Consider the following 12,125-nt stretch of genomic DNA (forward strand, 5'->3'; position numbering starts at 1 on the left):
GACAGGTATATATACACATAGAGTGATGGAGATGTAATGAAAGACAAAAGGTAACTGAAAAGAAAAAGAAGACTCTTCCTTTCTTTCTCTTTCTTTTTTGGATATTGCTTCAAGATCCCCTGGCTCAGAAGCCTACTTTCTCTGTTTTCTTTCTGTAAAGGCATTGTTTATTAATTGGCACAGCTCTTGACTCTTTAAAAAGAACATTGGTGCCTTAGCAGGAGTCATCTCAGGTAACCAGGGAGCACATCTTTACTTTGTGTCTCATGAATTCATCGATTGAAATGACAATTCCATTGAAAAGTCATTACACAGAAAACAAGAAACTTTGGAGATCATCAGGCAAGTCCAGGAAAACAGACCGAATGAGCTGAACAAAACCTCCACACAGTGGATTTTGGTTTCATCTCAGAGAACTCACATCCCCAGAGCCAGTTTTCTGTGTTCCTCATTTTTCCTGTCCCCATTAATTGAATAACCAACATGGATAATTAGAAGTTAAGTTGCTCATCTACTGCTCTTGTTGATTTTTCCTCCTTGTTCTGTCTAAAACATGTAATTGAGAGATTATAAAAACCACTAATGCTGCATAAAATAGGTACCATTGTTTGTTCTTTTTAGGATTCTCATGGTTAGGAATGGTATTTTTCAATTTAAAATTCCCACAGATACCACTCCAAAACATGTGCTGTTCACTCATTCCCCCTCTCCCTCTTCCCCTCCCTCTAGAGGGATGGAAAGGGAAATTGGAGGCACAAAATGTAAAAATCACATTTTGAGGTAAGAACAATTTCCAGAAAACAGGAATGAGATAAGAAAATGAACAATAACAGCAACAATATTAATAACAAAAATGTATAAGAGAGGTGAGTGATTCATATGCAAATGTTCACCATTACCTGACCATTTTCATGCCACCTCAACCTGGAAAAGACTTCCTTCCCCCTGCCCCTGACAATGACCATGGTCCCTCCTGGCAAAAATCAAAAATTAACCCTTTTCTGGCCAAAACCAGGACAAGGGCTAAGTGTATTTCTTGAGTGCATGTAAAGAAAGCTTTATATATATAACATACTATTACAAAGAAAAGAAATAATTTTAAATGTTTACTGTGACATCTAATAAAGGAATTCTCAGGGTCAGGCATGGATAATATACTCATTAAGAGAGGGGCTATAAATTGCAAATTCTCAGAACAAGAGAATAATGCTGTAGTGTGATTCCACCAACATAAGAACATAAGTAATTTAAAATCATGCAGATAAGAACTGTACTCAAACCAAAACAATATGTAATACCTCAAGGGTCTGTCATTTTCTTTTCCATGCAGGGATATACACTGACTCTCAATCCAGACAAAGTGAAAATGTCATATAAACTAATATTCCTTTTCCATATTCCAGAGAATATTCAAACAATGTAAAAATCCTGTATACCTCTGCATATTTGGAAAAAGTTGGATTTTATATAGAATATTTTTTTGAAATAACTTCTCTAACCTCTATTACCAAATTATCCTTTATCAAGGAATACTCTGATGGGATAAACTATTTTTATCAGTACTTCAAACTGTTGGCTAGTTTTACTGCTAATTGTGTTTCCTGGTAATAGATATTTTTTCTCACGTGTGTTCTGTGTTTTTGTTCCTCACCTGGAGGAACAGAGTTTTTGTAGTAATATACTTTATTTATTGAATGATATTTGAACAAGATACTTCCTTGAAGAAAAAAAATGCATGCTACTTGAGGAAAAAAAATACAGCATGTTCTGTGTTAGGCTTTGTAAGTGTTTGTACAATACATCGATTCCGTAAATACATAGATAAGAAACCACAAAGAGACTTTCCATTCAAAATTACATTTCAAAACCTGCCACTTTTGTGCATGTGATTTGTATTATAATACTTTGCACTAACATGAATTGGTTTATAATGACTACTAATTAAAGCATTAAAGAAAGGTAATGCTAAGCTTTTAAAAAGGCATTAATTTAGAGGGATTTCTAAAAAATAAAACAGAAAAAGATAAAATGTTTCCTGTGGTTTTTGTCCATCTTCAGTTGTAGTTTTTACACACAATGGAATTCACAGTATTTTGTTTTATTTTATTGGCTGTAAATGTATGAGTATATGATACCATGTTTATAACCCTTGTATTTATTGGAAACAGGAATGTCTTATTTGCTATACTGATTTTTTAGACTACTGTTTCTACCCTATTTATATCTCTGTCAGAACATTCTTTTGAAATATTGGCTATTTCTTTATTTTCAATCATACTTTCCCTAGTGCTTTTATGGCTTTCTCAAAGGCTGGTCATTCCTTCACCAAGTTCTTAATTTGTTTTGATACTATCGTGTCATGTAAGATATGCATAGGTAATGGTCCTTATCTCCCTTTATATCACCTTCATTACAGACTGTGATTTGAATCAGTTCTGAAGAATAAAACAATGGTATAATTTGTAGATTGTGTTAGCTAAAGGAGAGACAGATGTTTAAATTTAAATTATATACATTATACTCCGCATATATATTAGGTATTAAAATATTACACAGAATTCATATTGCACAACTTCTTTTCAATGAGGTCTCTAAATGGAGGAATAATTCTAATATAATTTACTTGCTATCTTTTAAACAGCATCGTGACACTTTTCCTGGATGTGTGAAAATAGAGAAGAATTTATTTATTTATATTTACATTTATTTATTAAAAATACTGAATTTATATCAGTATTTTGTCAACATTTTGTCATTAATATATTCTTATGCTAATTTATGTCATAATAATATATATTATTTTCATCTAAAGCTTGGGTTCTAAAATATATCAACAAATTCAGTTCAACTGCATTATGAGAAAATGTCTATTATTCTTTCAGTTAGGGAATGTAAGTGAGTTGTGGATATATATATATAGATAGATCTAAATTGGATATTTTCATCCTTATAATATAGGTACAATAAAATACATTGAGTAAGCAACATTTTTTATGTATTTTAATAATAATTTCTTAAGTGAAGTTGATATAACACAATAAGTGATACATTTTCTGCTTACACAGCAGCAGATTTTATGACAATGTCCAAGTATAAAAAACACAGGAATGTAAGATTTTTTTATGCAACTTTAACTTGAAAAAAATTTTACTTTAGCGCAGGATATTATTTTAATAGATATCTTTAAAATACAGGCGTACTGGGGATCAACTCTTTTTCTTTAAAGTAAAAGAAATAAACTAAGTTCTATATAGTTTTGAAGTTCTGTGTACTAACAAATTTGACATAACCTGTCATCACAGAGTAGTCATACTTTTTCTTGTTTTTTCCCTCAGCCAGGAAGGATATCTCTTCATCAAATAAAGTAGCATTTGTCTTCTGAGACCTGATGGATGCTGGGCATGTGACAAAGAGGCTCTATCAGGGCTCCATGAATGGGTTGGACATGAAATTATTGAATATTACCACACCTTATATTAGGGAAAAATTAGGTCAGAATGATATTCTGTGAAAAAAGTATGAGATATATACAAGGTAAATATTAACCTTTGGTCACATGAACAGTTTCTGTAAAAACAAGACAGCAAAAACAAACAGATCAGGTATAAATGCTAGAAAATAAGCTTTATTGTTTGCCTTGATAAAGAGGTTATATAGTACAAACCTTTCATAATGTACTGAACTCCCATAAATCAATTTGAGATTAGTTTACTGTCCTGTTGATAAATCTCATCGTTATACCTTGAAGGTGATTTAACAAGTATTTCACAGTGTATAATTTATACCATGTTAGGGAGAGATAAGAAAGCAAGTGTTCCAAACCAATAATCATTGTCATATTCATTTATAAATTCTGCTATGTTAAAGATTTGAATAAAGTTTTGGATAAAGCTTTTGGGTACAGCTATGCATAATGATGGTTCTACTGTGTGGGTAAACTCTGAAAACTCTTGAGTTAGATATAACTTCAGTATACTCTATACTTTTTTATGTATAACCAATTTTTCTTAAGACTGGAAACAGAACACAGTTGGTTTCAGTATCAATAATCCCAAAAAGGGTTACTTGTTTATTTTTTCTGTTGGCTTTTACTGCCTGTGAAAATCTCAAGCAACGCAAACCCATGTGCAGGAAGATATTAAAATTTCTTTCCGGAATTGTCCACACTGAGGAATAGACTTGATAATTTTTTCCAAGCAACAAGTTTCTTGTCTCTTTCCAGAGTGCCCTTGGGGGATCTGGGACCTGCCTGGCAGTGGCTCAAGGCTGCACCTGATGCTGTAGTTGAACATGTGTGTGTGCCCGAAGGAATTTTTTCCTCACAAATCCTGAAGGTTTTTCAACCCAGCTGAGCAGTTATGATTTTGAGCAACAATTTTACACTTCAATATATAGAAAACAGTCTTCACCACGGCCTGTAACGCAGACAGCAGAACTGAAGCAACTTGCTGTTCGGTAAATTCAAAAAAAAGTAATTAAAAAAATTGAAAATAATTGTATTTAAAAAATTAATATATAGGCTAGAAAAACAATGTTACTCATGATTATGACTTCCTCTGGAACTCCTAAATGGCACATGGCTTTGAACCAGGAATATCAGATTCAGCTATAGTTCAGCATTTGGCTCCTGTGTTATATTTAAATACAAGGACACAGATTTATGTTCTGTGATATGTCTCAATAAGGTGTCCTAGGGTGACATTATGATGCTTGCATCCCCATTCATATGTTTTGTTAATGTTGGATATTATCTTCTGTACCTTTAAGACTGGCTCTGAAGAGGGAAAGTTTTGTTTTGGTTTTCTTATCAGCTTGGAGGGACACAGAGACTGCAGCTTTTGCTTTTTCTGCTTTTGCTTTTCGCTTTGCTCTCTCTCGTTCTTGCTTGCTTCGCTTCTGCTTGCTTTTGCTCCTGCTCATTAGCTAGTTTAGCCAAACTGTCCAATTTCTTCCTGGACTGTTTCTCCTTTCCTTTTTCTGACCATTTCGAACCTGCTCCGGACTGGGACCTGGGAACACCAAGATTCTGCACCTTGTGGCTGCAGCAGCTGCCCCAGAACCAGAGGGACTGAGAACAGAGTGACCACCCCCCCCCAAGAGAGACTTTCTGAATTTGTCATCTTTTTCAGAGCAGTGTCATCCAGTATTGTTCATTTTGTGTGCTGGGGGTGCTGTGCCTGTTAATAAACAGGTTCTTTCCACTTCTCTCCGAGGAATCCTTCCCAAACTGGTTGGGGGCAGGGGCCGTGTGGGTTTGCTTACTGGAGGGGCCCTAATTTGGAGATTCTCTACCAAATTTGCCCTAAACTAGGACATAAGGTTAAGTCATACATTGTGTCAAAGTATTTGCACTCTCTCTTTGTGCTATCTATAATATATTAGACAGAAAAATATGAAGGAATCAGTGACTGGACTTCCATGTGACTTTCACGTCAGCTGATGAAACTTCATGCAAAATTTGATGAATTTCCATTCACTTTCATTAAATACTGCATTAAAATAGGTTTCTTACTTTATTGTTATTTCCTATATTTTTTAAGAAATATATATGTTTGGAGGACAAGATTATCACTAATACTAAAAAATTAATCAGAATACAATAGAAGAATGTTTGAAATATATCCCTTTGCTATAACTATCTTCAAATCTGAAAACAGTAGAGACAAGAGAAAAAGAGAGAAAGGTCATCCTACTTGCAGTCAATTGAGAAGAATAGAGATATCAGAGCTATATCTGATTTTGCAAAGTTGATGAGAAAATTAATTTATGTGGTGTTAATTAAGTAGCAAATACATATATAATTATTTTCCACCTATTGTTTCCATTTTAGAGACCTACATTATTATTGAATGTGTAAACATATTTCCAATATGAGAAAGAAGTCTCTCGGGAGACAAATGAATTTAACACAGAAGTTTGCTCAACTTTTTTCTTTTTATTTAAGTGTATTTTGGCAGGAAAAATAAGTGTTAAACTTCCTTTAATTTTGTACTTTTAAATGTATTTTATACTTGCTCAAGATCTTGTATCTGGTTTCTTCTCTTATTGACCAAGCATTTAGAAGAACATGAAGTCAGTTTTTCACTGTAAAAGGTCATCAATGAAATGGAATGCAGCAATGCTGACAACAAACACTTTGCAGTTCTATCTGGGGCCATTTAAGGGCTGTTTACTTTTGGATGAAAGATTGCCTATTAAATCTGAAAGAGACTGCAAGCTGAATAAACACCATCTAGTAGGGTCAGTGATCCTTATTGTCATGCAGTAGAAGTAGCAAGAATGTTCTTTTGGTGCAAGATGATGCACCAAACATCTAAATCATACTGAAAGGATTAAAAGGTGCTGAGGTGAAATGGCATTAACAGAAATGGCAATTTTCAAGAGATTTTTCCAGGAGGATATGGTTAAAAGACAAAAAGGATTATTAAGTCTTTTCATGTAGAATAAACATCAGACACACTCTCCTGGAGAAGGGGTAAAGGCAACATGTGATAAATATAACTCAAAGCAACTCCCTGGGTGCATTTGTAGGCATGTGACTGTAAAAGACTAGTTTTTATGATCCTCTCAAGTCATTTTAGTGGAGTAACATTAAAAAAAAGCATTAAAGGATTTTGTGTTATAAAGATTTTTTAAGCCATGTGCTATGCTATATACATGGGGAAAAAATCAAGAATGAAGGAGGGATGAAGAAATGGGTTTGCAATTTGACAATAAATAAATATGGTTTTATAGTCCTGATCAAGATGGATATATTGAAATGTGGCATGCTTTCAACTGATCTGAACAAGATCTGAGAGGTGCAACCTTCAGCATGTTTGTGTTAGTTGTAGGATGTGTGCCACTCTCACACCTCTAAATTAAGTACAGGTCTTAGGTGCCTTTTAATAGAATAAGTATCAAAATACTATCCTGTCTTCTTTATCTGACTGTGGAATAGACTATGAGTATACTTGAGCTATCAAGAAAAGTGTCATCTTTATCATCACTTATGGGAGGAAATAATATACATCATTCTGCTTTAACTAGTAAATACTTTTTTTTTCGAGAGAATGAAATCCAATGCATATTTAGAAGAAATTTGAGTGTATACACTGTGAGCTTTTTCTTGTTCATGACTTCAGAATAAATTTCTGGGGTAGCATAATGGACAGAAATTATTAATTCTCATTTCACTGATTTATTGTCACTGAAATGAGAGTAATTGTTCTATAGCAGACCTTCAATTCCCTTTCAGTGCACTACACTGTGGAAAGAATTTACATGTGTGTTCCAGTTTTCTCCAGCTACTCTGGTCAGTGTTATAAATAATACAGGATATGCAGTGATAAATATTTGAACTGAAGTGTAGATGTTTTGCATACTGTTAAACCTGAGCTTCTAAGGAGCTTTTGAAAGTCAAATCTTTGCCTTTGCTGTGGGTGCTGAGGGTGGAAGCACCCAGCTAATAAAGTCAGTAAGAAATAGGGTTCATTGTAATACAACACTTTCTTGAAGGCAAGTGTATGATTAATTAACCTTCAAAACTAGATCAATGGTGCCAGGTTATTATCCATTTAGACTGTTTTTGTGTTTGCTTTCTTTATCAACATGCTATACTCTGTGGGAAAATTAATGGTAAATAGAATATTTATTTTCCCTCACTTTGTGCCAAGAGGGTTTAAAATTAGATAATTGTGATAGATTAGACATCTGGCATCAAATATGACCTCTTTCACAATTCTGTTTGAAAGCATTATACAGTGTATAACATCAGTGCCCTCTGCTAGGATAGGTTTAAAGTGCAAGGCAACAGAAAAATACTGTTCACACATTGTAATACAAATTCTTAAGCGTAATCTCTGAACTTCTATTAGTAGACACTTTAAATAGCATCATGGAAAATATTTCAAGCATTTCACTGGATTTGGGTCCATTTGCTTTTACTAGATTGAAAACAGGAGATTATAGCTCATGCAGGATTATATCCTGAATTCTGTTCTGAAATATTTTAATCTTTTCATCACTGTCAGATTGCAGAATCACAGAAAAACAGAATGCCTGGTTAGGAGGTTTTTTTTTCCCTATCTATGACTTATGTATTTAATTTTCAAAAGCCTTTTTATTTTTAATTGCTATTTAGATTTGTAGATCCATATGAAAAAATGTCAAATTCTTTATCTTCTTCTGATTATATTTGAATATATATATTTTTATGGAGAATGGTGGGATGATTACATTTTTCTACCAGTGATTTTAGCGCTATTAATCTTCCATTCAGTCCTGTCATTGAAAATGCCTTAGACTGCAGTTGAGCTCTCTGTTGACTGTATTAATATGAATTCTGTTGTTTGTCACCTCATTTATTTCAATATTTTCAAGATAATAACCTGTTCTTCAGAGAGAATGGAAAACTCATTTGTTCAGAATGGGACATTATTTTGGTATTTGGAAGTTCAATTTCTTTTGGATATTTTAGGACTACTCTTTATATTTTCTGGAATGCAGTTGCTCTCTAACTTTGTCTAACTCAACCTTTATGGGTGAATTGTCCCCATTTTAATGTCTTTTTGCACCTCTTTAAGTATAAATTTAGCAGTATTTTTATCTGTCAGAAGATATGCTGCTCTCCCTTTCACACACAAATAAAACTATTAAATTATACTCCACATAATCATGGTACATGATATATGTGGTATGCAGTGAGAATTTATTCTGTTGTTAATACATTCTATTGCTTTCTGCTCAATTAAGTAACAACCTCCCACACCAATACATGTCAGGGGTGGAGCAGAGGTGTCTGGAAAGAGATGCAGACAAGGGATCTGGGGTTCCCAGTGAGCACCAACCCTCCCTTCAACCAGCAATGAACCCTTGCAGCAAAAGCTGCCAACAATCTCCAGGGCTGCATTAGGCGGAGTGTGGCCAACAGCTCAAAGAGCAGCTCCTGCTTTGTTCAGCCCTGTGGAGACAAGTCTAGAGTGCTGGGACCAGGGATGGACTCCCAGCAGAAAAAAAGACGTGTATTAGTAGAAGGAGTTCAGTGAAAGGACATGAATTCATTGCACAGAGGGAAATTATTGAAAAATGAGTCTACTGTATAAAAAAGAGAAGTCACTAAAAATATAGCCTGCACCAGATTAAATCTCTGTCTGTGTCTCAGTGACACTATGTCAGATAATCTCAGTTCTACCTGTGCTCTCCTCTGAGTTGGCCCTTGCTTTGAAGACTGACTATTTCAGAACAAGAACAATTGTTATTTTGGAACACTTTCAAGTGATTCTTTGACTCACGTTGCCATATAATTTGAAGAGCACAACTCTCAGGACCCCAGTTTTAAACTGTGGAGTCTGATTCTCTCACTGGATTTTCCATATAACTACAGAGCTGTGAACTTAGTCTTACCTTACAAATGAAACCAAATGAGCTTTTCAGATTTTAGAAATGAGGCCCTTCCTTTCCTGTAGACTTTTACACTGTAGAATGGTCTTAGAAAATCTAGTACACAAAAATAGTGGTAAACTATTACCCATGTCTTCTACTAAAACAATACTAAGCTATCAAAAAGTAAACTGATATATGATGAGCAGGGGGGAGGAGGGGGCAGGAGAGAGGGGACAGAGCTGACATAGAATTTTAAAGGTTATAAAAGACCTCGAAGGTCATTGACTCCATCCATATTACAGAGCCCAGTGCAATTCAGACGTGTTCTTTCTTCCTGCTTCAACACACACAAGAAAACCCCCAAAAAACAAAACAAAACAAAACAAAAAACCCCAACACCACAAATTTTATAGTTTTTTATTATGTATATGTCCTTTGAGATGTGGAGTAAGAGGATTTCTTTACATATTTGTAAAATGATTGCAACTAAAGCCGTCTTGTTCATGACATACCCAATAAAATGTTTGAAGATAGATTCTTTTCCCTGTTCATTTTACAAGATCAGGTCATATTCTGAATATTTTTAAAAATGAATGTCACAGATACCCTAAATGGATTCAACCAAAAGGAGCAATTCCTTTTTAGGTCACCCTCCCAGGCCTTACTTCTCTCCAGAATATTAAAGCAGGAAGAGCAGCGATGTTAAATTCAGATATTGCATAATGCAGCTGCAAGTTTTCTCCTCTGGAAAAAAATTATCTTCTGGGGATTTATGTTCAAAAAAAGACTCTTGGAATTGTCCAGCAAAAAAAATTGAAGCATTCCCATTTATTGATCTGATCCTAGGTCTTTTTGATTTCTATAGTTAGAATCATGATTTCTCCAAAATGCAGTCTCCTTTTTTTCTATCTTAATAGTTCTTTTTCTATATAGCTAAATATCATTAAATTTTATGTATTTTTGGAATTTTATGATGATCAAAAAATCTGAAGACAAAATAAATGTAGAAATATACTTAAGTTGGATTAAAGTTTAAAAGGATAATTCATTTCAGTACACTTGAATGTTCTTATATGTTCTGCAAAAGAAAAGAGAAAAAAATGAGAATGTGGATCTAAAAAAATATTTCTTTGAACATAATTTCATTGTACCTAATACAGTAGCAATTTAGAAATATTTTCAATTTTAATTAATAATCATGGCATGATAAAGTCCTAAAAATATCAGATTATTGGAAAAAGCTATGTTCCATGAAACTGGAAGTCTTCATTCAATTGAGGAGAAGAAACTATTTATATATAATTTCATTTTAATACCTTCTCTGAATTAACACTTAGACTGAACCTTGAAGAAAAAAAGCAATTTAATTACATAATTTGTTCTTCCTGAGGATCAATGTATGAGAGAATAAATAACAGCAAGAATTTTGAGAAGGTAGAATGATAACTGTGGTCTCAGCCTTAGATGCCCACAAAGAAAGTAAAAGGGTGGGAGGAACATATAAAAAACTTGCTTAAACAGCCATTGTGATGTCAGAATAATTAAATAGAATTCTATCAAAATAGAAAAAGTAGTCCAAGACATTAGGCATCATTGTGAGTAATTTTTACCCTTTAGTGTCTATTTTTAAGACAGGATAGGGTCTCAGGTGGTATGACAATTTGCAGTTGCCAGATTCCCTTTCCTGTTTACTCTGTAAAAATACAAAACTTAGTATTAGGCAAACTGTTCACAGAAAAAGAAAAATTTATCTTGATTTGGTTGACAAGAAGTCCAGCATAACCTGCCAATATGCACTTGCAGCCCAGAAAGCCAACCACATCCTGGGTTGCATCAAAAGAATTGCAGCCAGGAGGTCAAGGAAGGTGGTTCTGACCCTCTGCTTTGTTTAGGTGAGACCCCACTTGGAATACTGGCACTGTGCATTGGGTTTTGGTATCACAGAAGGCTAGAAGGGTGGCTTAAACTTACTCCATGTCCAACACAACCAGGGCCAGCTGACTCCAAGATGGACCTTGGCTGCTGACCAAGTTGAGCCCATCAGAGACAGTGGAAGAAGCTCTAAGATAATGTCTTCAAGAATGAAAAAAAGGTTATTGCACAGAAGAAATTGTGGCCAGACAAGGGCAGAGCAAGAGGATATGAGAGGAACTCACTTTACATGATATGATACTGAAGAATCAAGTCAGAAACTTCTTCTCATGCCTACATAACAGGTAGGCAAGGGAAAAACAACTAGTAGTATGTAATGTAGATCCCCAATCTAAAGCACACCTTCTTCATCTCAGCTATTTTTAACTGAAAGCAGATGCTACAGAACAGAAGATAAATACAAAAAGCTGCTACTTCTGCACTGTACTTAAAAGTGTTGTTGAGAAAGGTAATTCACACCTCATCAAAGCTTGTGGGAGTTTTTGGGGACTTTGACACAAATATCAATTTCACCTTAATGACTTCCTATTTCCAGAAACTCTTATATCTAGGGATATATTGCTGATATTTTTCTCTTTCTACTTCATATATATAAAAGAGTAAAAATTGACATGCAGTATAAATGATTTGGTGCACGCAATCCTGAAAAAAATTAGTCCCAGAATAATGGAAAAAAAGAAAAGTAGCTATTAAGCATTTTAACTATTCTGGTGTTTTTTGCTGCATTGACAGAGGAAACAGTTATTGTCACTGGTAAAGGGAATATGTAAAATATGAAGGAGAAAAAATAACCCAAAAATATAATGTATTGTTTTCCTTTTGAGAGATGT

Source organism: Agelaius tricolor, unplaced genomic scaffold, assembly GCF_023055355.1.
Source record: "Agelaius tricolor isolate 1412-34295 unplaced genomic scaffold, bAgeTri1.0.p SCAF_7, whole genome shotgun sequence".
NCBI lineage: Eukaryota > Metazoa > Chordata > Aves > Passeriformes > Icteridae > Agelaius > Agelaius tricolor.